Source organism: Myxine glutinosa, chromosome 1 (genome assembly GCF_964187855.1).
Source record: "Myxine glutinosa chromosome 1, kmMyxGlut1.1, whole genome shotgun sequence".
NCBI lineage: Eukaryota > Metazoa > Chordata > Myxini > Myxiniformes > Myxinidae > Myxine > Myxine glutinosa.
In genome coordinates, this window is record NC_136261.1 from 379,794,277 (window position 1) to 379,819,900 (window position 25,624).

The window sequence follows — 25,624 nt, forward strand, 5'->3', positions numbered from 1 at the left end:
CTCGCTATGAACGTTATGCATCTAATGATAAGCATGAGAACCATCAAAAAATATTTTAAAACCACTTTATTGGCCAAAATGAGGTGCGGCTTAGCATCTAGTCGAGACCAAGTCACCCAGGCCGACCACCCATTCCGACCCCAAATTCCTCATCGATGATAACTAAACAATATATTATATGAATCGCACCGTACATACCTCCTTCTTGATCTTGTTCTTGTCTTGATATACTCACTCAGGCTCACCCTATCACGACTGAGTCCTCTCAGCTCTTCCAAATGGCGTCCGCTCCACCTCGTGTCCAGTCGAACTCCGAGCTCTTCTTCTTCGAAAGACCTTCGACACTCATGGCGGGGGTGTGATGACGTCACTGCGCTTCAGTCTTAGAAAACTAAGGGCGTGATGACGTTACTGCGCTTCAGTCTTAGAAAACTAATTTTTATATAAGTTAATATTTTCAATAACTCCTAGAGGCGAAGTCTTAGAGAATTTCGCAATAAGAAATAGAGTCCTTCGGCGACGGAAATTTAACCCGGTGTTTTCCTATGTAACTTTACCCTGAGGTAATTTTACCAAAAATCCCCGAAATTTCACGGGTCCAGCCCTATTGAGTGCCTGCGGCCTCTCAAGTCCCTTCACAGAGTCGGGCTAGAGTCAAGCTCAAAAGGGTTTTCTTTCCCCACTGATTCCACCAAGCCCGTTCCCTTGGCTGTGGGTTCGCTGGATAGTAGATAGGGACAGTGAGGATCTCGTTCATCCATTCATGCGCGTCACTGTTTAGATGACGAAATGAATGAGTTCATTCATTTTCGCTGCATGATTTTTCGGGTGACACCGTCACAATTTCGGTCTTCGAGGCCGGCCGATAGGCACAGTGTGACCGGAAGGGACGAGGTTCTCCTGACCACGTGGCCCTTGACTTGGTTTGTCCGCACAATGTGGGCGCTTTAAGGATGAACTTTAGCCGGGGAGCGTTTGGGCGCTCCGGTCTGATAATGCCGCCCACGCGCAGAACAACTTGTGAGTGCACGTGGGTCCCGGCGGTCCCACTGGCCTAGCACTACCATGTTTAGACAGCGACCTCCGTCCGCGGGCACCACGTCTGACTCTCTTATTCAGGGAGCATGGCGACGTGGGCACGGTAGGCCACCCGCGGAGCCCCGGCGGACCGGGGACGTGCGAGCCTACGCGTTAGCGTGCTACGGCGGAATCAACGGCTTCGGCCACGGCCGAGCCGATACTCGGCCCGGTCGCCTGGAAAATGAACTGGTTCAACGCCCGCGCTAGAGAGGTCGCGGGCAACTGAGATGTATTAACCAATAATTAATTAATTTGAGACGTCCGATTTCTAGTGTTTGGAAATTTGGAAGAGCTTGACCCTAGCCTTTCCCTTGCGAGGGCAAGGAGGAACTTAACACTTGACACTTAAGCTTAGTTTGAAGTACACCCTACCAGCGCTCCCGGTGGGACGGCAGGGCAACCAGAAGGGACGAGGTTCTCCTGACCACGTGGCCCTCGATCTGGGAAGCGAGAGGCGTTCCATTAGTGGATGCGCCCCTCACGCCCGACTTTTGGGCAGCCCCGGCAGGCCATTTGTTTTGACGTTCCGTGACAGGCCCCGCACCCCCACCTCCGGGCCGACCGGGCGACCGGAATGAATCCCGGTGTCCCGATCCGAACCTTCAGAGCGGGCCGGCTGGGGAGTGCCAAGCACCCCGTACCTGCACTTTCCGTCCCTGCGGTCCCAAATACCGGAACCACCCGAATACCACTTTATTCGACAAAATGAGGTGCGGCCTACAGCCTTAGAAAACTAACCCTATATAAGTCAATACCTCCAACGACATAGGCGCGCATTCGTGCCGCGTGACATGGTGACGTCATTGCGCTTTCACCTTAAAAGATTTATTTGATATAAATTGATATTTTGATATAAGCCTTAGAAAACCAACCCTATAGAAGTCAAATGGTCCAATAAAGGGTGATGGGAGGGTGATGGGAGGGTGATGGCAGGGTGATGGGAGGGTGATGGCAGGGTGATGGGAGGGTGATGGCAGGGTGATGGCATTTTATTTTCACCACTTCAAATCGACCGAATTTCACCAAATAAGATACCACACTCGCTGCACTGATGTCATTTTTATGGCAAAAGTGAAAACAGATTTTAATTTGGAAATAAAACGAAAGCGTGCACAATGGAATCATTCGTGCCGCGTGACACGGTGACGTCATCGCGTTTCCACCTTAAAAGACTTATTTGATATAAGTTAATCTTTTGATATAAGCCTTAGAAAACCAACCCTATAGAAGTCAAATGGTCCAATAAAGGGTGATGGGAGGGCGATGGGAGGGTGATGGGAGGGTGATGGCAGGGTGATGGGAGGGTGATGGCAGGGTGATGGGGAAGGGTGATGGGGGAGGGTGATGGGGCCTCCCTATAGAAGTCAGTACCTCCAACGACACAGGCGCGCATTCGTGCCACGTGACGTGGTGACGTCATCACACTTTCACCTCAAAAGACCCATTTGATATAAGTTAATATTCTGATATAAGCCTTAGAAAACCAACCCTATATAAGTCAATACCTCCAACGATACAGGTGCGCATTTGTGCCGCGTGACGTGGTGACGTCATCGTGCTTTCACCTCAAAAGATTTATTTGATATAAGTTAATATTTTGAATAACTCGGTCAATATCAGTCCGAATTTCGCCAAATAAAGGTTCCCGTTATCCACAGATACCCCTGTATCCTCCTAGAGGCGAAGTCAGGCTGACTTTCACAAAAATTAAAGTCCTTCGGCAACGAAAATTTAGCATGGGGTTTTCCTATGTAAATTTACCCTGAAGTAATTTTACCGAAAATCCTGGAGATTTTGCGGGGCCAGTTTCTGTCGAGTGTTAAGACGTTCTAGCGACTGCGAAATCCGGAATCAGCATTAAAATCCGAGCCTCCGTTAGCTCTAAGGGCCCCCCAAAACAAATTGCATATATTCCTAATGAAAAAACTTCGAAGCTCCTAAATCCCGAATCTCAGACCATCCGATGTCAATCCATATATCCACACCTTGCTACAAACGTTATGCATCTATTGATAAGCATGAGAACCATCAAAAAATATTTTAAAACCACTTTATTGGCCAAAATGAGGTGCGGCTTAGCATCTAGTCGAGACCAAGTCACCCAGGCCGACCACCCATTCCGACCCCAAGTTCCTCATCGACGATAACTAAACAATATATTATATGAATCGCACCACACATACCTCCTTCTAGATCTTGTTCTTGTCTTGATATACTCACACAGTCTCACCCTATCACGACTGAGTCCTCTCAGCTCTTCCAAATGGCGTCCGCTCCACCTCGTGTCCAGTCCAACTCCGAGCTCTTCTTCTTCGAAAGACCTTCGACACTCATGGTGGGGGCGTGATGACGTCACTGCGCTTCAGTCTTAGAAAACTAAGGGCGTGATGACGTTACTGCGCTTCAGTCTTAGAAAACTAATTTTTATATAAGTTAATATTTTCAATAACTCCTAGAGGCGAAGTCTTAGAGAATTTCGCAATAAGAAATAGAGTCCTTCGGCGACGGAAATTTAACCCGGTGTTTTCCTATGTAACTTTACCCTGAGGTAATTTTACCAAAAATCCCCGAAATTTCACGGGTCCAGCCCTATTGAGTGCCTGCGGGCTCTCAAGTCCCTTCACAGAGTCGGGCTAGAGTCAAGCTCAAAAGGGTTTTCTTTCCCCACTGATTCCACCAAGCCCGTTCCCTTGGCTGTGGGTTCGCTGGATAGTAGATAGGGACAGTGAGGATCTCGTTCATCCATTCATGCGCGTCACTGTTTAGATGACGAAATGAATGAGTTCATTCATTTTCGCTGCATGATTTTTCGGGTGACACCGTCACAATTTCGGTCTTCGAGGCCGGCCGATAGGCACAGTGTGACCGGAAGGGACGAGGTTCTCCTGACCACGTGGCCCTTGACTTGGTTTGTCCGCACAATGTGGGCGTTTTCAGGATGAACTTTAGCCGGGGAGCGTTTGGGCGCTCCGGTCTGATACTGCCGCCCACGCGCAGAACAACTTGTGAGTGCACGTGGGTCCCGGCGGTCCCACTGGCCTAGCGCTACCATGTTTAGACAGCGACCTCCGTCCCCGGGCACCACGTCTGACTCTCTTATTCAGGGAGCATGGCGACGTGGGCACGGTAGGACACCCGCGGAGCCCCGGCGGACCGGGGACGCGCGAGCCTACGCGTTAGCGTGCTACGGTGGATTCACCGGCTTCGGCCGCGGCCGAGCCGATACTCGGCCCGGTCGCCCGGAAAATGAACTGGTTCAATGCCCGCGCTAGACAGGTCGCGGGCGACTGAGATGTATTAACCAATAATTAATTAATTTGAGACGTCCGATTTCTAGTGTTTGGAAATTTGGAAGAGCTTGACCCTAGCCTTTCCCTTGCGAGGGCAAGGAGGAACTTAACACTTGACACTTAAGCGTAGTTTGAAGTACACCCTGCCAGCGCTCCCGGTGGGACGGCAGGGCAACCAGAAGGGACGAGGTTCTCCTGACCACGTGGCCCTCAATCTGGGAAGAGAGAGGCGTTCCATTAGTGGACGCACCCCTCACGCCCGACTTTTGGGCGGCCCCGGCAGGCCATTTGTTTTGACGTTCCGTGACAGGCCCCGCACCCCCACCTCCGGGCCGACCGGGCGACCGGAATGAATCCCGGTGTCCCGATCCGAACCTTCAGAGCGGGCCGGCTGGGTGTGCCAAGCACCCCGTACCTGCACTTTCCGTCCCTGCGGTCCCAAATACCGGAACCACCCGAATACCACTTTATTCGACAAAATGAGGTGCGGCCTACAGCCTTAGAAAACTAACCCTATATAAGTCAATACCTCCAACGACATAGGCGCGCATTCATGCCGCGTGACGTGGTGACATCATCGCGCTTTCACCTTCAAAGATTTATTTGATATAAATTGATATTTTGATATAAGCCTTAGAAAACCAACCCTATAGAAGTCAAATGGTCCAATAAAGGGTGATGTGAGGGTGATGGAAGGGTGATGGGAGGGTGATGGCAGGGTGATGGGAGGGTGATGGCAGGGTGATGGGAGGGTGATGGCAGGGTGATGGGGAAGGGTGATGGGGGAGGGTGATGGGGCCTCCCTATAGAAGTCAGTACCTCCAACGACACAGGCGCGCATTCGTGCCGCGTGACGTGGTGACGTCATCACACTTTCACCTCAAAAGACCCATTTGATATAAGTTAATATTCTGATATAAGCCTTAGAAAACCAACCCTATATAAGTCAATACCTCCAACGATACAGGTGCGCATTTGTGCCGCGTGACGTGGTGACGTCATCGTGCTTTCACCTCAAAAGATTTATTTGATATAAGTTAATATTTTGAATAACTCGGTCAATATCAGTCCGAATTTCGCCAAATAAAGGTTCCCGTTATCCACAGATACCCCTGTATCCTCCTAGAGGCGAAGTCAGGCTGACTTTCGCAAAAATTAAAGTCCTTCGGCAACGAAAATTTAGCATGGGGTTTTCCTATGTAAATTTACCCTGAAGTAATTTTACCGAAAATCCTGGAGATTTCGCGGGGCCAGTTTCTGTCGAGTGTTAAGACGTACTAGCGACTGCGAAATCCGGAATCAGAATTAAAATCCGAGCCTCCGTTAGCTCTAGGGGCCCCCCAAAACAAATTGCATATATTCCTAATGAAAAAACTTCGAAGCTCCTAAATCCCGAATCTCAGACCATCCGATGTCAATCCATATATCCACACCTCGCTATGAACGTTATGCATCTAATGATAAGCATGAGAACCATCAAAAAATATTTTAAAACCACTTCATTGGCCAAAATGAGGTGCGGCTTAGCATCTAGTCGAGACCAAGTCACCCAGGCCGACCACCCATTCCGACCCCAAATTCCTCATCGACGATAACTAAACAATATATTATATGAATCGCACCGTACATACCTCCTTCTTGATCTTGTTCTTGTCTTGATATACTCACTCAGGCTCACCCTATCACGACTGAGTCCTCTCAGCTCTTCCAAATGGCGTCCGCTCCACCTCGTGTCCAGTCGAACTCCGAGCTCTTCTTCTTCGAAAGACCTTCGACACTCATGGCGGGGGCGTGATGACGTCACTGCGCTTCAGTCTTAGAAAACTAAGGGCGTGATGACGTTACTGCGCTTCAGTCTTAGAAAACTAATTTTTATATAAGTTAATATTTTCAATAACTCCTAGAGGCGAAGTCTTAGAGAATTTCGCAATAAGAAATAGAGTCCTTCGGCGACGGAAATTTAACCCGGTGTTTTCCTATGTAACTTTACCCTGAGGTAATTTTACCAAAAATCCCCGAAATTTCACGGGTCCAGCCCTATTGAGTGCCTGCGGCCTCTCAAGTCCCTTCACAGAGTCGGGCTAGAGTCAAGCTCAAAAGGGTTTTCTTTCCCCACTGATTCCACCAAGCCCGTTCCCTTGGCTGTGGGTTCGCTGGATAGTAGATAGGGACAGTGAGGATCTCGTTCATCCATTCATGCGCGTCACTGTTTAGATGACGAAATGAATGAGTTCATTCATTTTCGCTGCATGATTTTTCGGGTGACACCGTCACAATTTCGGTCTTCGAGGCCGGCCGATAGGCACAGTGTGACCGGAAGGGACGAGGTTCTCCTGACCACGTGGCCCTTGACTTGGTTTGTCCGCACAATGTGGGCGCTTTAAGGATGAACTTTAGCCGGGGAGCGTTTGGGCGCTCCGGTCTGATAATGCCGCCCACGCGCAGAACAACTTGTGAGTGCACGTGGGTCCCGGCGGTCCCACTGGCCTAGCGCTACCATGTTTAGACAGCGACCTCCGTCCGCGGGCACCACGTCTGACTCTCTTATTCAGGGAGCATGGCGACGTGGGCACGGTAGGCCACCCGCGGAGCCCCGGCGGACCGGGGACGTGCGAGCCTACGCGTTAGCGTGCTACGGCGGAATCAACGGCTTCGGCCACGGCCGAGCCGATACTCGGCCCGGTCGCCCGGAAAATGAACTGGTTCAACGCCCGTGCTAGAGAGGTCGCGGGCGACTGAGATGTATTAACCAATAATTAATTAATTTGAGACGTCCGATTTCTAGTGTTTGGAAATTTGGAAGAGCTTGACCCTAGCCTTTCCCTTGCGAGGGCAAGGAGGAACTTAACACTTGACACTTAAGCTTAGTTTGAAGTACACCCTACCAGCGCTCCCGGTGGGACGGCAGGGCAACCAGAAGGGACGAGGTTCTCCTGACCACGTGGCCCTCGATCTGGGAAGCGAGCGGCGTTCCATTAGTGGACGCGCCCCTCACGCCCGACTTTTGGGCAGCCCCGGCAGGCCATTTGTTTTGACGTTCCGTGACAGGCCCCGCACCCCCACCTCCGGGCCGACCGGGCGACCGGAATGAATCCCGGTGTCCCGATCCGAACCTTCAGAGCGGGCCGGCTGGGGAGTGCCAAGCACCCCGTACCTGCACTTTCCGTCCCTGCGGTCCCAAATACCGGAACCACCCGAATACCACTTTATTCGACAAAATGAGGTGCGGCCTACAGCCTTAGAAAACTAACCCTATATAAGTCAATACCTCCAACGACATAGGCGCGCATTCGTGCCGCGTGACGTGGTGACGTCATTGCGCTTTCACCTTAAAAGATTTATTTGATATAAATTGATATTTTGATATAAGCCTTAGAAAACCAACCCTATAGAAGTCAAATGGTCCAATAAAGGGTGATGGGAGGGTGATGGGAGGGTGATGGCAGGGTGATGGGAGGGTGATGGCAGGGTGATGGGAGGGTGATGGCAGGGTGATGGCATTTTATTTTCACCACTTCAAATCGACCGAATTTCACCAAATAAGATACCACACTCGCTGCACTGATGTCATTTTTATGGCAAAAGTGAAAACAGATTTTAATTTGGAAATAAAACGAAAGCGTGCACAATGGAATCATTCGTGCCACGTGACACGGTGACGTCATCGCGTTTCCACCTTAAAAGACTTATTTGATATAAGTTAATCTTTTGATATAAGCCTTAGAAAACCAACCCTATAGAAGTCAAATGGTCCAATAAAGGGTGATGGGAGGGCGATGGGAGGGTGATGGGAGGGTGATGGCAGGGTGATGGGAGGGTGATGGCAGGGTGATGGGGAAGGGTGATGGGGGAGGGTGATGGGGCCTCCCTATAGAAGTCAGTACCTCCAACGACACAGGCGCGCATTCGTGCCACGTGACGTGGTGACGTCATCACACTTTCACCTCAAAAGACCCATTTGATATAAGTTAATATTCTGATATAAGCCTTAGAAAACCAACCCTATATAAGTCAATACCTCCAACGATACAGGTGCGCATTTGTGCCGCGTGACGTGGTGACGTCATCGTGCTTTCACCTCAAAAGATTTATTTGATATAAGTTAATATTTTGAATAACTCGGTCAATATCAGTCCGAATTTCGCCAAATAAAGGTTCCCGTTATCCACAGATACCCCTGTATCCTCCTAGAGGCGAAGTCAGGCTGACTTTCACAAAAATTAAAGTCCTTCGGCAACGAAAATTTAGCATGGGGTTTTCCTATGTAAATTTACCCTGAAGTAATTTTACCGAAAATCCTGGAGATTTTGCGGGGCCAGTTTCTGTCGAGTGTTAAGACGTTCTAGCGACTGCGAAATCCGGAATCAGAATTAAAATCCGAGCCTCCGTTAGCTCTAAGGGCCCCCCAAAACAAATTGCATATATTCCTAATGAAAAAACTTCGAAGCTCCTAAATCCCGAATCTCAGACCATCCGATGTCAATCCATATATCCACACCTTGCTACAAACGTTATGCATCTAATGATAAGCATGAGAACCATCAAAAAATATTTTAAAACCACTTTATTGGCCAAAATGAGGTGCGGCTTAGCATCTAGTCGAGACCAAGTCACCCAGGCCGACCACCCATTCCGACCCCAAATTCCTCTTCGACGATAACTAAACAATATATTATATGAATCGCACCGTACATACCTCCTTCTAGATCTTGTTCTTGTCTTGATATACTCACACAGTCTCACCCTATCACGACTGAGTCCTCTCAGCTCTTCCAAATGGCGTCCGCTCCACCTCGTGTCCAGTCCAACTCCGAGCTCTTCTTCTTCGAAAGACCTTCGACACTCATGGTGGGGGCGTGATGACGTCACTGCGCTTCAGTCTTAGAAAACTAAGGGCGTGATGACGTTACTGCGCTTCAGTCTTAGAAAACTAATTTTTATATAAGTTAATATTTTCAATAACTCCTAGAGGCGAAGTCTTAGAGAATTTCGCAATAAGAAATAGAGTCCTTCGGCGACGGAAATTTAACCCGGTGTTTTCCTATGTAACTTTACCCTGAGGTAATTTTACCAAAAATCCCCGAAATTTCACGGGTCCAGCCCTATTGAGTGCCTGCGGCCTCTCAAGTCCCTTCACAGAGTCGGGCTAGAGTCAAGCTCAAAAGGGTTTTCTTTCCCCACTGATTCCACCAAGCCCGTTCCCTTGGCTGTGGGTTCGCTGGATAGTAGATAGGGACAGTGAGGATCTCGTTCATCCATTCATGCGCGTCACTGTTTAGATGACGAAATGAATGAGTTCATTCATTTTCGCTGCATGATTTTTCGGGTGACACCGTCACAATTTCGGTCTTCGAGGCCGGCCGATAGGCACAGTGTGACCGGAAGGGACGAGGTTCTCCTGACCACGTGGCCCTTGACTTGGTTTGTCCGCACAATGTGGGCGCTTTCAGGATGAACTTTAGCCGGGGAGCGTTTGGGCGCTCCGGTCTGATACTGCCGCCCACGCGCAGAACAACTTGTGAGTGCACGTGGGTCCCGGCGGTCCCACTGGCCTAGCGCTACCATGTTTAGACAGCGACCTCCGTCCCCGGGCACCACGTCTGACTCTCTTATTCAGGGAGCATGGCGACGTGGGCACGGTAGGACACCCGCGGAGCCCCGGCGGACCGGGGACGCGCGAGCCTACGCGTTAGCGTGCTACGGTGGATTCACCGGCTTCGGCCGCGGCCGAGCCGATACTCGGCCCGGTCGCCCGGAAAATGAACTGGTTCAACGCCCGCGCTAGAGAGGTCGCGGGCGACTGAGATGTATTAACCAATAATTAATTAATTTGAGACGTCCGATTTCTAGTGTTTGGAAATTTGGAAGAGCTTGACCCTAGCCTTTCCCTTGCGAGGGCAAGGAGGAACTTAACACTTGACACTTAAGCGTAGTTTGAAGTACACCCTGCCAGCGCTCCCGGTGGGACGGCAGGGCAACCAGAAGGGACGAGGTTCTCCTGACCACGTGGCCCTCAATCTGGGAAGAGAGAGGCGTTCCATTAGTGGACGCACCCCTCACGCCCGACTTTTGGGCGGCCCCGGCAGGCCATTTGTTTTGACGTTCCGTGACAGGCCCCGCACCCCCACCTCCGGGCCGACCGGGCGACCGGAATGAATCCCGGTGTCCCGATCCGAACCTTCAGAGCGGGCCGGCTGGGTGTGCCAAGCACCCCGTACCTGCACTTTCCGTCCCTGCGGTCCCAAATACCGGAACCACCCGAATACCACTTTATTCGACAAAATGAGGTGCGGCCTACAGCCTTAGAAAACTAACCCTATATAAGTCAATACCTCCAACGACATAGGCGCGCATTCATGCCGCGTGACGTGGTGACATCATCGCGCTTTCACCTTCAAAGATTTATTTGATATAAATTGATATTTTGATATAAGCCTTAGAAAACCAACCCTATAGAAGTCAAATGGTCCAATAAAGGGTGATGTGAGGGTGATGGCAGGGTGATGGGAGGGTGATGGCAGGGTGATGGGAGGGTGATGGCAGGGTGATGGGAGGGTGATGGCAGGGTGATGGGGAAGGGTGATGGGGGAGGGTGATGGGGCCTCCCTATAGAAGTCAGTACCTCCAACGACACAGGCGCGCATTCGTGCCGCGTGACGTGGTGACGTCATCACACTTTCACCTCAAAAGACCCATTTGATATAAGTTAATATTCTGATATAAGCCTTAGAAAACCAACCCTATATAAGTCAATACCTCCAACGATACAGGTGCGCATTTGTGCCGCGTGACGTGGTGACGTCATCGTGCTTTCACCTCAAAAGATTTATTTGATATAAGTTAATATTTTGAATAACTCGGTCAATATCAGTCCGAATTTCGCCAAATAAAGGTTCCCGTTATCCACAGATACCTCTGTATCCTCCTAGAGGCGAAGTCAGGCTGACTTTCGCAAAAATTAAAGTCCTTCGGCAACGAAAATTTAGCATGGGGTTTTCCTATGTAAATTTACCCTGAAGTAATTTTACCGAAAATCCTGGAGATTTCGCGGGGCCAGTTTCTGTCGAGTGTTAAGACGTACTAGCGACTGCGAAATCCGGAATCAGAATTAAAATCCGAGCCTCCGTTAGCTCTAAGGGCCCCCCAAAACAAATTGCATATATTCCTAATGAAAAAACTTCGAAGCTCCTAAATCCCGAATCTCAGACCATCCGATGTCAATCCATATATCCACACCTCGCTACAAACGTTATGCATCTAATGATAAGCATGAGAACCATCAAAAAATATTTTAAAACCACTTTAATGGCCAAAATGAGGTGCGGCTTAGCATCTAGTCGAGACCAAGTCACCCAGGCCGACCACCCATTCCGACCCCAAATTCCTCATCGACGATAACTAAACAATATATTATATGAATCGCACCATACATACCTCCTTCTAGATCTTGTTCTTGTCTTGATATACTCACTGAGGCTCACCCTATCACGCCTGAGTCCTCTCAGCTCTTCCAAATGGCGTCCGCTCCACCTCGTGTCCAGTCCAACTCCGAGCTCTTCTTCTTCGAAAGACCTTCGACACTCATGGCGGGGGCGTGATGACGTCACTGCGCTTCAGTCTTAGAAAACTAAGGGCGTGATGACGTTACTGCGCTTCAGTCTTAGAAAACTAATTTTTATATAAGTTAATATTTTCAATAACTCCTAGAGGCGAAGTCTTAGAGAATTTCGCAATAAGAAATAGAGTCCTTCGGCGACGGAAATTTAACCCGGTGTTTTCCTATGTAACTTTACCCTGAGGTAATTTTACCAAAAATCCCCGAAATTTCACGGGTCCAGCCCTATTGAGTGCCTGCGGCCTCTCAAGTCCCTTCACAGAGTCGGGCTAGAGTCAAGCTCAAAAGGGTTTTCTTTCCCCACTGATTCCACCAAGCCCGTTCCCTTGGCTGTGGGTTCGCTGGATAGTAGATAGGGACAGTGAGGATCTCGTTCATCCATTCATGCGCGTCACTGTTTAGATGACGAAATGAATGAGTTCATTCATTTTCGCTGCATGATTTTTCGGGTGACACCGTCACAATTTCGGTCTTCGAGGCCGGCCGATAGGCACAGTGTGACCGGAAGGGACGAGGTTCTCCTGACCACGTGGCCCTTGACTTGGTTTGTCCGCACAATGTGGGCGCTTTCAGGATGAACTTTAGCCGGGGAGCGTTTGGGCGCTCCGGTCTGATACTGCCGCCCACGCGCAGAACAACTTGTGAGTGCACGTGGGTCCCGGCGGTCCCACTGGCCTAGCGCTACCATGTTTAGACAGCGACCTCCGTCCCCGGGCACCACGTCTGACTCTCTTATTCAGGGAGCATGGCGACGTGGGCACGGTAGGACACCCGCGGAGCCCCGGCGGACCGGGGACGCGCGAGCCTACGCGTTAGCGTGCTACGGTGGATTCACCGGCTTCGGCCGCGGCCGAGCCGATACTCGGCCCGGTCGCCCGGAAAATGAACTGGTTCAACGCCCGCGCTAGAGAGGTCGCGGGCGACTGAGATGTATTAACCAATAATTAATTAATTTGAGACGTCCGATTTCTAGTGTTTGGAAATTTGGAAGAGCTTGACCCTAGCCTTTCCCTTGCGAGGGCAAGGAGGAACTTAACACTTGACACTTAAGCGTAGTTTGAAGTACACCCTGCCAGCGCTCCCGGTGGGACGGCAGGGCAACCAGAAGGGACGAGGTTCTCCTGACCACGTGGCCCTCAATCTGGGAAGAGAGAGGCGTTCCATTAGTGGACGCACCCCTCACGCCCGACTTTTGGGTGGCCCCGGCAGGCCATTTGTTTTGACGTTCCGTGACAGGCCCCGCACCCCCACCTCCGGGCCGACCGGGCGACCGGAATGAATCCCGGTGTCCCGATCCGAACCTTCAGAGCGGGCCGGCTGGGTGTGCCAAGCACCCCGTACCTGCACTTTCCGTCCCTGCGGTCCCAAATACCGGAACCACCCGAATACCACTTTATTCGACAAAATGAGGTGCGGCCTACAGCCTTAGAAAACTAACCCTATATAAGTCAATACCTCCAACGACATAGGCGCGCATTCATGCCGCGTGACGTGGTGACATCATCGCGCTTTCACCTTCAAAGATTTATTTGATATAAATTGATATTTTGATATAAGCCTTAGAAAACCAACCCTATAGAAGTCAAATGGTCCAATAAAGGGTGATGTGAGGGTGATGGCAGGGTGATGGGAGGGTGATGGCAGGGTGATGGGAGGGTGATGGCAGGGTGATGGGAGGGTGATGGCAGGGTGATGGGGAAGGGTGATGGGGGAGGGTGATGGGGCCTCCCTATAGAAGTCAGTACCTCCAACGACACAGGCGCGCATTCGTGCCGCGTGACGTGGTGACGTCATCACACTTTCACCTCAAAAGACCCATTTGATATAAGTTAATATTCTGATATAAGCCTTAGAAAACCAACCCTATATAAGTCAATACCTCCAACGATACAGGTGCGCATTTGTGCCGCGTGACGTGGTGACGTCATCGTGCTTTCACCTCAAAAGATTTATTTGATATAAGTTAATATTTTGAATAACTCGGTCAATATCAGTCCGAATTTCGCCAAATAAAGGTTCCCGTTATCCACAGATACCTCTGTATCCTCCTAGAGGCGAAGTCAGGCTGACTTTCGCAAAAATTAAAGTCCTTCGGCAACGAAAATTTAGCATGGGGTTTTCCTATGTAAATTTACCCTGAAGTAATTTTACCGAAAATCCTGGAGATTTCGCGGGGCCAGTTTCTGTCGAGTGTTAAGACGTACTAGCGACTGCGAAATCCGGAATCAGAATTAAAATCCGAGCCTCCGTTAGCTCTAAGGGCCCCCCAAAACAAATTGCATATATTCCTAATGAAAAAACTTCGAAGCTCCTAAATCCCGAATCTCAGACCATCCGATGTCAATCCATATATCCACACCTCGCTACAAACGTTATGCATCTAATGATAAGCATGAGAACCATCAAAAAATATTTTAAAACCACTTTATTGGCCAAAATGAGGTGCGGCTTAGCATCTAGTCGAGACCAAGTCACCCAGGCCGACCACCCATTCCGACCCCAAATTCCTCATCGACGATAACTAAACAATATATTATATGAATCGCACCATACATACCTCCTTCTAGATCTTGTTCTTGTCTTGATATACTCACTGAGGCTCACCCTATCACGCCTGAGTCCTCTCAGCTCTTCCAAATGGCGTCCGCTCCACCTCGTGTCCAGTCCAACTCCGAGCTCTTCTTCTTCGAAAGACCTTCGACACTCATGGCGGGGGCGTGATGACGTCACTGCGCTTCAGTCTTAGAAAACTAAGGGCGTGATGACGTTACTGCGCTTCAGTCTTAGAAAACTAATTTTTATATAAGTTAATATTTTCAATAACTCCTAGAGGCGAAGTCTTAGAGAATTTCGCAATAAGAAATAGAGTCCTTCGGCGACGGAAATTTAACCCGGTGTTTTCCTATGTAACTTTACCCTGAGGTAATTTTACCAAAAATCCCCGAAATTTCACGGGTCCAGCCCTATTGAGTGCCTGCGGCCTCTCAAGTCCCTTCACAGAGTCGGGCTAGAGTCAAGCTCAAAAGGGTTTTCTTTCCCCACTGATTCCACCAAGCCCGTTCCCTTGGCTGTGGGTTCGCTGGATAGTAGATAGGGACAGTGAGGATCTCGTTCATCCATTCATGCGCGTCACTGTTTAGATGACGAAATGAATGAGTTCATTCATTTTCGCTGCATGATTTTTCGGGTGACACCGTCACAATTTCGGTCTTCGAGGCCGGCCGATAGGCACAGTGTGACCGGAAGGGACGAGGTTCTCCTGACCACGTGGCCCTTGACTTGGTTTGTCCGCACAATGTGGGCGCTTTAAGGATGAACTTTAGCCGGGGAGCGTTTGGGCGCTCCGGTCTGATAATGCCGCCCACGCGCAGAACAACTTGTGAGTGCACATGGGTCCCGGCGGTCCCACTGGCCTAGCGCTACCATGTTTAGACAGCGACCTCCGTCCGCGGGCACCACGTCTGACTCTCTTATTCAGGGAGCATGGCGACGTGGGCACGGTAGGCCACCCGCGGAGCCCCGGCGGACCGGGGACGTGCGAGCCTACGCGTTAGCGTGCTACGGCGGAATCAACGGCTTCGGCCACGGCCGAGCCGATACTCGGCCCGGTCGCCCGGAAAATGAACTGGTTCAACGCCCGCGCTAGAGAGGTCGCGGGCGACTGAGATGTATTAACCAATAATTAATTAATTTGAGACGTCCGATTTCTAGTGTTTGGAAATTTGGAAGAGCTTGACCCTAGCCTTTCCCTTGCGAGGGCAAGGAGGAACTTAACACTTGACACTTAAGCTTAGTTTGAAGTACACCCTACCAGCGCTCCCGGTGGGACGGCAGGGCAACCAGAAGGGACGAGGTTCTCCTGACCACGTGGCCCTCGATCTGGGAAGCGAGAGGCGTTCCATTAGTGGACGCGCCCCTCACACCCGACTTTTGGGCAGCCCCGGCAGGCCATTTGTTTTGACGTTCCGTGACAGGCCCCGCACCCCCACCTCCGGGCCGACCGGGCGACCGGAATGAATCCCGGTGTCCCGATCCGAACCTTCAGAGCGGGCCGGCTGGGGAGTGCCAAGCACCCCGTACCTGCACTTTCCGTCCCTGCGGTCCCAAATACCGGAACCACCCGAATACCACTTTATTCGACAAAATGAGGTGCGGCCTACAGCCTTAGAAAACTAACCCTATATAAGTCAATACCTCCAACGACATAGGCGCGCATTCGTGCCACGTGACGTGGTGACGTCATTGCGCTTTCACCTTAAAAGACTTATTTGATATAAGTTAATCTTTTGATATAAGCCTTAGAAAACCAACCCTATAGAAGTCAAATGGTCCAATAAAGGGTGATGGGAGGGCGATGGGAGGGTGATGGGAGGGTGATGGCAGGGTGATGGGAGGGTGATGGCAGGGTGATGGGGAAGGGTGATGGGGGAGGGTGATGGGGCCTCCCTATAGAAGTCAGTACCTCCAACGACACAGGCGCGCATTCGTGCCACGTGACGTGGTGACGTCATCACACTTTCACCTCAAAAGACCCATTTGATATAAGTTAATATTCTGATATAAGCCTTAGAAAACCAACCCTATATAAGTCAATACCTCCAACGATACAGGTGCGCATTTGTGCCGCGTGACGTGGTGACGTCATCGTGCTTTCACCTCAAAAGATTTATTTGATATAAGTTAATATTTTGAATAACTCGGTCAATATCAGTCCGAATTTCGCCAAATAAAGGTTCCCGTTATCCACAGATACCCCTGTATCCTCCTAGAGGCGAAGTCAGGCTGACTTTCACAAAAATTAAAGTCCTTCGGCAACGAAAATTTAGCATGGGGTTTTCCTATGTAAATTTACCCTGAAGTAATTTTACCGAAAATCCTGGAGATTTTGCGGGGCCAGTTTCTGTCGAGTGTTAAGACGTTCTAGCGACTGCGAAATCCGGAATCAGAATTAAAATCCGAGCCTCCGTTAGCTCTAAGGGCCCCCCAAAACAAATTGCATATATTCCTAATGAAAAAACTTCGAAGCTCCTAAATCCCGAATCTCAGACCATCCGATGTCAATCCATATATCCACACCTTGCTACAAACGTTATGCATCTAATGATAAGCATGAGAACCATCAAAAAATATTTTAAAACCACTTTATTGGCCAAAATGAGGTGCGGCTTAGCATCTAGTCGAGACCAAGTCACCCAGGCCGACCACCCATTCCGACCCCAAATTCCTCATCGACGATAACTAAACAATATATTATATGAATCGCACCGTACATACCTCCTTCTAGATCTTGTTCTTGTCTTGATATACTCACACAGTCTCACCCTATCACGACTGAGTCCTCTCAGCTCTTCCAAATGGCGTCCGCTCCACCTCGTGTCCAGTCCAACTCCGAGCTCTTCTTCTTCGAAAGACCTTCGACACTCATGGTGGGGGCGTGATGACGTCACTGCGCTTCAGTCTTAGAAAACTAAGGGCGTGATGACGTTACTGCGCTTCAGTCTTAGAAAACTAATTTTTATATAAGTTAATATTTTCAATAACTCCTAGAGGCGAAGTCTTAGAGAATTTCGCAATAAGAAATAGAGTCCTTCGGCGACGGAAATTTAACCCGGTGTTTTCCTATGTAACTTTACCCTGAGGTAATTTTACCAAAAATCCCCGAAATTTCACGGGTCCAGCCCTATTGAGTGCCTGCGGCCTCTCAAGTCCCTTCACAGAGTCGGGCTAGAGTCAAGCTCAAAAGGGTTTTCTTTCCCCACTGATTCCACCAAGCCCGTTCCCTTGGCTGTGGGTTCGCTGGATAGTAGATAGGGACAGTGAGGATCTCGTTCATCCATTCATGCGCGTCACTGTTTAGATGACGAAATGAATGAGTTCATTCATTTTCGCTGCATGATTTTTCGGGTGACACCGTCACAATTTCGGTCTTCGAGGCCGGCCGATAGGCACAGTGTGACCGGAAGGGACGAGGTTCTCCTGACCACGTGGCCCTTGACTTGGTTTGTCCGCACAATGTGGGCGCTTTCAGGATGAACTTTAGCCGGGGAGCGTTTGGGCGCTCCGGTCTGATACTGCCGCCCACGCGCAGAACAACTTGTGAGTGCACGTGGGTCCCGGCGGTCCCACTGGCCTAGCGCTACCATGTTTAGACAGCGACCTCCGTCCCCGGGCACCACGTCTGACTCTCTTATTCAGGGAGCATGGCGACGTGGGCACGGTAGGACACCCGCGGAGCCCCGGCGGACCGGGGACGCGCGAGCCTACGCGTTAGCGTGCTACGGTGGATTCACCGGCTTCGGCCGCGGCCGAGCCGATACTCGGCCCGGTCGCCCGGAAAATGAACTGGTTCAACGCCCGCGCTAGAGAGGTCGCGGGCGACTGAGATGTATTAACCAATAATTAATTAATTTGAGACGTCCGATTTCTAGTGTTTGGAAATTTGGAAGAGCTTGACCCTAGCCTTTCCCTTGCGAGGGCAAGGAGGAACTTAACACTTGACACTTAAGCGTAGTTTGAAGTACACCCTGCCAGCGCTCCCGGTGGGACGGCAGGGCAACCAGAAGGGACGAGGTTCTCCTGACCACGTGGCCCTCAATCTGGGAAGAGAGAGGCGTTCCATTAGTGGACGCACCCCTCACGCCCGACTTTTGGGTGGCCCCGGCAGGCCATTTGTTTTGACGTTCCGTGACAGGCCCCGCACCCCCACCTCCGGGCCGACCGGGCGACCGGAATGAATCCCGGTGTCCCGATCCGAACCTTCAGAGCGGGCCGGCTGGGTGTGCCAAGCACCCCGTACCTGCACTTTCCGTCCCTGCGGTCCCAAATACCGGAACCACCCGAATACCACTTTATTCGACAAAATGAGGTGCGGCCTACAGCCTTAGAAAACTAACCCTATATAAGTCAATACCTCCAACGACATAGGCGCGCATTCATGCCGCGTGACGTGGTGACATCATCGCGCTTTCACCTTCAAAGATTTATTTGATATAAATTGATATTTTGATATAAGCCTTAGAAAACCAACCCTATAGAAGTCAAATGGTCCAATAAAGGGTGATGTGAGGGTGATGGCAGGGTGATGGGAGGGTGATGGCAGGGTGATGGGAGGGTGATGGCAGGGTGATGGGAGGGTGATGGCAGGGTGATGGGGAAGGGTGATGGGGGAGGGTGATGGGGCCTCCCTATAGAAGTCAGTACCTCCAACGACACAGGCGCGCATTCGTGCCGCGTGACGTGGTGACGTCATCACACTTTCACCTCAAAAGACCCATTTGATATAAGTTAATATTCTGATATAAGCCTTAGAAAACCAACCCTATATAAGTCAATACCTCCAACGATACAGGTGCGCATTTGTGCCGCGTGACGTGGTGACGTCATCGTGCTTTCACCTCAAAAGATTTATTTGATATAAGTTAATATTTTGAATAACTCGGTCAATATCAGTCCGAATTTCGCCAAATAAAGGTTCCCGTTATCCACAGATACCTCTGTATCCTCCTAGAGGCGAAGTCAGGCTGACTTTCGCAAAAATTAAAGTCCTTCGGCAACGAAAATTTAGCATGGGGTTTTCCTATGTAAATTTACCCTGAAGTAATTTTACCGAAAATCCTGGAGATTTCGCGGGGCCAGTTTCTGTCGAGTGTTAAGACGTACTAGCGACTGCGAAATCCGGAATCAGAATTAAAATCCGAGCCTCCGTTAGCTCTAAGGGCCCCCCAAAACAAATTGCATATATTCCTAATGAAAAAACTTCGAAGCTCCTAAATCCCGAATCTCAGACCATCCGATGTCAATCCATATATCCACACCTCGCTACAAACGTTATGCATCTAATGATAAGCATGAGAACCATCAAAAAATATTTTAAAACCACTTTATTGGCCAAAATGAGGTGCGGCTTAGCATCTAGTCGAGACCAAGTCACCCAGGCCGACCACCCATTCCGACCCCAAATTCCTCATCGACGATAACTAAACAATATATTATATGAATCGCACCATACATACCTCCTTCTAGATCTTGTTCTTGTCTTGATATACTCACTGAGGCTCACCCTATCACGCCTGAGTCCTCTCAGCTCTTCCAAATGGCGTCCGCTCCACCTCGTGTCCAGTCCAACTCCGAGCTCTTCTTCTTCGAAAGACCTTCGACACTCATGGCGGGGGCGTGATGACGTCACTGCGCTTCAGTCTTAGAAAACTAAGGGCGTGATGACGTTACTGCGCTTCAGTCTTAGAAAACTAATTTTTATATAAGTTAATATTTTCAATAACTCCTAGAGGCGAAGTCTTAGAGAATTTCGCAATAAGAAATAGAGTCCTTCGGCGACGGAAATTTAACCCGGTGTTTTCCTATGTAACTTTACCCTGAGGTAATTTTACCAAAAATCCCCGAAATTTCACGGGTCCAGCCCTATTGAGTGCCTGCGGCCTCTCAAGTCCCTTCACAGAGTCGGGCTAGAGTCAAGCTCAAAAGGGTTTTCTTTCCCCACTGATTCCACCAAGCCCGTTCCCTTGGCTGTGGGTTCGCTGGATAGTAGATAGGGACAGTGAGGATCTCGTTCATCCATTCATGCGCGTCACTGTTTAGATGACGAAATGAATGAGTTCATTCATTTTCGCTGCATGATTTTTCGGGTGACACCGTCACAATTTCGGTCTTCGAGGCCGGCCGATAGGCACAGTGTGACCGGAAGGGACGAGGTTCTCCTGACCACGTGGCCCTTGACTTGGTTTGTCCGCACAATGTGGGCGCTTTAAGGATGAACTTTAGCCGGGGAGCGTTTGGGCGCTCCGGTCTGATAATGCCGCCCACGCGCAGAACAACTTGTGAGTGCACATGGGTCCCGGCGGTCCCACTGGCCTAGCGCTACCATGTTTAGACAGCGACCTCCGTCCGCGGGCACCACGTCTGACTCTCTTATTCAGGGAGCATGGCGACGTGGGCACGGTAGGCCACCCGCGGAGCCCCGGCGGACCGGGGACGTGCGAGCCTACGCGTTAGCGTGCTACGGCGGAATCAACGGCTTCGGCCACGGCCGAGCCGATACTCGGCCCGGTCGCCCGGAAAATGAACTGGTTCAACGCCCGCGCTAGAGAGGTCGCGGGCGACTGAGATGTATTAACCAATAATTAATTAATTTGAGACGTCCGATTTCTAGTGTTTGGAAATTTGGAAGAGCTTGACCCTAGCCTTTCCCTTGCGAGGGCAAGGAGGAACTTAACACTTGACACTTAAGCTTAGTTTGAAGTACACCCTACCAGCGCTCCCGGTGGGACGGCAGGGCAACCAGAAGGGACGAGGTTCTCCTGACCACGTGGCCCTCGATCTGGGAAGCGAGAGGCGTTCCATTAGTGGACGCGCCCCTCACACCCGACTTTTGGGCAGCCCCGGCAGGCCATTTGTTTTGACGTTCCGTGACAGGCCCCGCACCCCCACCTCCGGGCCGACCGGGCGACCGGAATGAATCCCGGTGTCCCGATCCGAACCTTCAGAGCGGGCCGGCTGGGGAGTGCCAAGCACCCCGTACCTGCACTTTCCGTCCCTGCGGTCCCAAATACCGGAACCACCCGAATACCACTTTATTCGACAAAATGAGGTGCGGCCTACAGCCTTAGAAAACTAACCCTATATAAGTCAATACCTCCAACGACATAGGCGCGCATTCGTGCCACGTGACGTGGTGACGTCATTGCGCTTTCACCTTAAAAGACTTATTTGATATAAGTTAATCTTTTGATATAAGCCTTAGAAAACCAACCCTATAGAAGTCAAATGGTCCAATAAAGGGTGATGGGAGGGCGATGGGAGGGTGATGGGAGGGTGATGGCAGGGTGATGGGAGGGTGATGGCAGGGTGATGGGGAAGGGTGATGGGGGAGGGTGATGGGGCCTCCCTATAGAAGTCAGTACCTCCAACGACACAGGCGCGCATTCGTGCCACGTGACGTGGTGACGTCATCACACTTTCACCTCAAAAGACCCATTTGATATAAGTTAATATTCTGATATAAGCCTTAGAAAACCAACCCTATATAAGTCAATACCTCCAACGATACAGGTGCGCATTTGTGCCGCGTGACGTGGTGACGTCATCGTGCTTTCACCTCAAAAGATTTATTTGATATAAGTTAATATTTTGAATAACTCGGTCAATATCAGTCCGAATTTCGCCAAATAAAGGTTCCCGTTATCCACAGATACCCCTGTATCCTCCTAGAGGCGAAGTCAGGCTGACTTTCACAAAAATTAAAGTCCTTCGGCAACGAAAATTTAGCATGGGGTTTTCCTATGTAAATTTACCCTGAAGTAATTTTACCGAAAATCCTGGAGATTTTGCGGGGCCAGTTTCTGTCGAGTGTTAAGACGTTCTAGCGACTGCGAAATCCGGAATCAGAATTAAAATCCGAGCCTCCGTTAGCTCTAAGGGCCCCCCAAAACAAATTGCATATATTCCTAATGAAAAAACTTCGAAGCTCCTAAATCCCGAATCTCAGACCATCCGATGTCAATCCATATATCCACACCTTGCTACAAACGTTATGCATCTAATGATAAGCATGAGAACCATCAAAAAATATTTTAAAACCACTTTATTGGCCAAAATGAGGTGCGGCTTAGCATCTAGTCGAGACCAAGTCACCCAGGCCGACCACCCATTCCGACCCCAAATTCCTCATCGACGATAACTAAACAATATATTATATGAATCGCACCGTACATACCTCCTTCTAGATCTTGTTCTTGTCTTGATATACTCACACAGTCTCACCCTATCACGACTGAGTCCTCTCAGCTCTTCCAAATGGCGTCCGCTCCACCTCGTGTCCAGTCCAACTCCGAGCTCTTCTTCTTCGAAAGACCTTCGACACTCATGGTGGGGGCGTGATGACGTCACTGCGCTTCAGTCTTAGAAAACTAAGGGCGTGATGACGTTACTGCGCTTCAGTCTTAGAAAACTAATTTTTATATAAGTTAATATTTTCAATAACTCCTAGAGGCGAAGTCTTAGAGAATTTCGCAATAAGAAATAGAGTCCTTCGGCGACGGAAATTTAACCCGGTGTTTTCCTATGTAACTTTACCCTGAGGTAATTTTACCAAAAATCCCCGAAATTTCACGGGTCCAGCCCTATTGAGTGCCTGCGGCCTCTCAAGTCCCTTCACAGAGTCGGGCTAGAGTCAAGCTCAAAAGGGTTTTCTTTCCCCACTGATTCCACCAAGCCCGTTCCCTTGGCTGTGGGTTCGCTGGATAGTAGATAGGGACAGTGAGGATCTCGTTCATCCATTCATGCGCGTCACTGTTTAGATGACGAAATGAATGAGTTCATTCATTTTCGCTGCATGATTTTTCGGGTGACACCGTCACAATTTCGGTCTTCGAGGCCGGCCGATAGGCACAGTGTGACCGGAAGGGACGAGGTTCTCCTGACCACGTGGCCCTTGACTTGGTTTGTCCGCACAATGTGGGCGCTTTCAGGATGAACTTTAGCCGGGGAGCGTTTGGGCGCTCCGGTCTGATACTGCCGCCCACGCGCAGAACAACTTGTGAGTGCACGTGGGTCCCGGCGGTCCCACTGGCCTAGCGCTACCATGTTTAGACAGCGACCTCCGTCCCCGGGCACCACGTCTGACTCTCTTATTCAGGGAGCATGGCGACGTGGGCACGGTAGGACACCCGCGGAGCCCCGGCGGACCGGGGACGCGCGAGCCTACGCGTTAGCGTGCTACGGTGGATTCACCGGCTTCGGCCGCGGCCGAGCCGATACTCGGCCCGGTCGCCCGGAAAATGAACTGGTTCAACGCCCGCGCTAGAGAGGTCGCGGGCGACTGAGCTGTATTAACCAATAATTAATTAATTTGAGACGTCCGATTTCTAGTGTTTGGAAATTTGGAAGAGCTTGACCCTAGCCTTTCCCTTGCGAGGGCAAGGAGGAACTTAACACTTGACACTTAAGCGTAGTTTGAAGTACACCCTGCCAGCGCTCCCGGTGGGACGGCAGGGCAACCAGAAGGGACGAGGTTCTCCTGACCACGTGGCCCTCAATCTGGGAAGAGAGAGGCGTTCCATTAGTGGACGCACCCCTCACGCCCGACTTTTGGGCGGCCCCGGCAGGCCATTTGTTTTGACGTTCCGTGACAGGCCCCGCACCCCCACCTCCGGGCCGACCGGGCGACCGGAATGAATCCCGGTGTCCCGATCCGAACCTTCAGAGCGGGCCGGCTGGGTGTGCCAAGCACCCCGTACCTGCACTTTCCGTCCCTGCGGTCCCAAATACCGGAACCACCCGAATACCACTTTATTCGACAAAATGAGGTGCGGCCTACAGCCTTAGAAAACTAACCCTATATAAGTCAATACCTCCAACGACATAGGCGCGCATTCATGCCGCGTGACGTGGTGACATCATCGCGCTTTCACCTTCAAAGATTTATTTGATATAAATTGATATTTTGATATAAGCCTTAGAAAACCAACCCTATAGAAGTCAAATGGTCCAATAAAGGGTGATGTGAGGGTGATGGCAGGGTGATGGGAGGGTGATGGCAGGGTGATGGGAGGGTGATGGCAGGGTGATGGGAGGGTGATGGCAGGGTGATGGGGAAGGGTGATGGGGGAGGGTGATGGGGCCTCCCTATAGAAGTCAGTACCTCCAACGACACAGGCGCGCATTCGTGCCGCGTGACGTGGTGACGTCATCACACTTTCACCTCAAAAGACCCATTTGATATAAGTTAATATTCTGATATAAGCCTTAGAAAACCAACCCTATATAAGTCAATACCTCCAACGATACAGGTGCGCATTTGTGCCGCGTGACGTGGTGACGTCATCGTGCTTTCACCTCAAAAGATTTATTTGATATAAGTTAATATTTTGAATAACTCGGTCAATATCAGTCCGAATTTCGCCAAATAAAGGTTCCCGTTATCCACAGATACCCCTGTATCCTCCTAGAGGCGAAGTCAGGCTGACTTTCGCAAAAATTAAAGTCCTTCGGCAACGAAAATTTAGCATGGGGTTTTCCTATGTAAATTTACCCTGAAGTAATTTTACCGAAAATCCTGGAGATTTCGCGGGGCCAGTTTCTGTCGAGTGTTAAGACGTACTAGCGACTGCGAAATCCGGAATCAGAATTAAAATCCGAGCCTCCGTTAGCTCTAGGGGCCCCCCAAAACAAATTGCATATATTCCTAATGAAAAAACTTCGAAGCTCCTAAATCCCGAATCTCAGACCATCCGATGTCAATCCATATATCCACACCTCGCTATGAACGTTATGCATCTAATGATAAGCATGAGAACCATCAAAAAATATTTTAAAACCACTTTATTGGCCAAAATGAGGTGCGGCTTAGCATCTAGTCGAGACCAAGTCACCCAGGCCGACCACCCATTCCGACCCCAAATTCCTCATCGACGATAACTAAACAATATATTATATGAATCGCACCGTACATACCTCCTTCTTGATCTTGTTCTTGTCTTGATATACTCACTCAGGCTCACCCTATCACGACTGAGTCCTCTCAGCTCTTCCAAATGGCGTCCGCTCCACCTCGTGTCCAGTCGAACTCCGAGCTCTTCTTCTTCGAAAGACCTTCGACACTCATGGCGGGGGCGTGATGACGTCA